The sequence below is a fragment of the Brassica oleracea genome, chromosome C3 (genome assembly GCF_000695525.1).
Source record: "Brassica oleracea var. oleracea cultivar TO1000 chromosome C3, BOL, whole genome shotgun sequence".
Lineage (NCBI taxonomy): Eukaryota > Viridiplantae > Streptophyta > Magnoliopsida > Brassicales > Brassicaceae > Brassica > Brassica oleracea.
The window spans coordinates 62,948,816-62,950,883 of NC_027750.1; positions in this window are offsets into that span (position 1 = coordinate 62,948,816).

Sequence of the window (2,068 nt, forward strand, 5' to 3'; positions counted from 1 at the left end):
GGGTTTGACTCCAAGTTTTGAGTCACACTTGGCAATTCTCCCAATATCATAGCTCTTTTTGGTCTTCTTGGTACAAGCCAAGAGTTCAACTTCTCTCATCTTGGTAGAAGTTGATGTAACCACTGGATGAGCCCGAAATATTTTTGACTGGGATCATAATATATAAATTTAATATTTAAATTAAACATATATATTTTATTTTAACAAAAAAAAATTATAAATTAATGGGGGAATAGAAGTTTTTTTTAAAAGAGATTAATAGGATCAAATGCCAAAATTTTAACTAAATATTATAAAAAATTTAGAAAAAATATATTCTGCCTCCGTTCCTGGATGCAACAGCACATAAGATAAAACCCTCAAGTTGTGCTTCTGCCTCCTCTGCAAAAAAAAAAATGTAGAGGAATAATAAGTAATGCTGAAAGAAATATTCCACAGAGACATAGAAGAATTCAACTCACTTACAGATCACTGAGCTCAATGTAGCAGACCCAGACTTTGTAAATTAGTGAAGCTTAACGTTAGTAGTTTTAACACCCTAATCAGAACACATGCTTTTGCAAGCAAGTTGGCTAAAACGAAACTATAGAGTGAAATTCTAGAGAAATTTCTCAATTCATGAAATTCTGAGATGTTTTTACCTTTAATCCCAACGAACTTGACAAAATCTAGTCTGTGCTGATGTATGTGCAAATGCACATATCCACTTCGATATTGACTTGCACCTACGAATCTGATAGAATAGAGTTTGTGTTAGCAACATGTTCACAGAATTTATTCAAACTAATAAACTGAAGTACCTCAAACCAAGCTAGCTTCACTGCCATACTATAGCCAAATTAAAATTTCCTGCTGTCACTTATATTTGTAGCTAAGTACTGAGAACTAGATGTATTGCCCGCACTTGCGGGCTTAGTAATCTTTTTTTTTTGTCATCAACTTAAATAGACTCATATTGACTCTATAAACCACATTGGTAACTCTGCATCCATGTGAACGACGAAAGACGGTTGTTTTCTAACACTTCGTGCTAGACTATCCGCCCTTAGATTATGCGTTTGTGGTACATGAATGTTCTCTGAGCTGAGGAAACTTTTTTGCAGGGTCTTGATGTCTTCCAAATAACTTGCAAAAGCGGACCATTCTTGTGGTTCTGAAACCATCTTTACCAATTGAGAACAATCTGTTGCAAACGTGATCTGAAACTAACGCAAATTCCTCATACACTCTATTGTCCAAAGTAGCGCTTCTACCTCCGAGTGAAGAGGAGAGAGACTAGCCCTAACATTTCTTAACCTCATCAAACCATCAAAGCCTTCTAGAGTACTATACCAACTTTGTCCTGGAAAAAACTCATTATCTTTCCCAGAACTATCTGTAAAATACCAACGCCCTGGAATTGACGGTAAATTCAAAACCTCTACATGTTGTGTTGCCCTCTGTGTGTCCAACACTTATGCTTCAGCCCAAAGTGTTGATACTGTTTCCGCAAATTTGAGCATTTCCTTTGGACAAATGTCCAGATCAGTGAAAACCTTGTTATTTCTTCCTTCCCAAATGTACCATAGAATCCATGCAAATTGATGATCATCCATTTTCGGGTGAACTCTCCAAAATAGATGATAAAAATAGTTGGATTCGATGGTATATGTTAGAGCATTCGAAAAACACATGGTTTATCGACTCCTCTGAAGCTCCACATCTTGCACAACATATATCCCCTTGTATCCCTCTCGCTTGCAGATTTTTCTTAACTGCTATACACCCTAACACCAATTGCCATAAGAAATGCTTAATCTTTGGTGGGCACCGAACTTTCCAGCATAACGCTTTCAGTATATCAACTGTGAGACCAAACACTACCGGTGGTTTTTCCCTATCTGGGTAAACCTGTTCTACTTGGTAGCCTGATTTGACCGTGTATTTCCTATTTTTCGTGAAATGTCATCCATCCCTATCCACAATATGAGTCCTGCTCAGTGGTATGGTTTTTTATGATTTTTACATCCCTGGGATCCACTAAATCCTGAATTGCAAGTTCGCAAAGCTGAATCTATGAGAGAGTCAA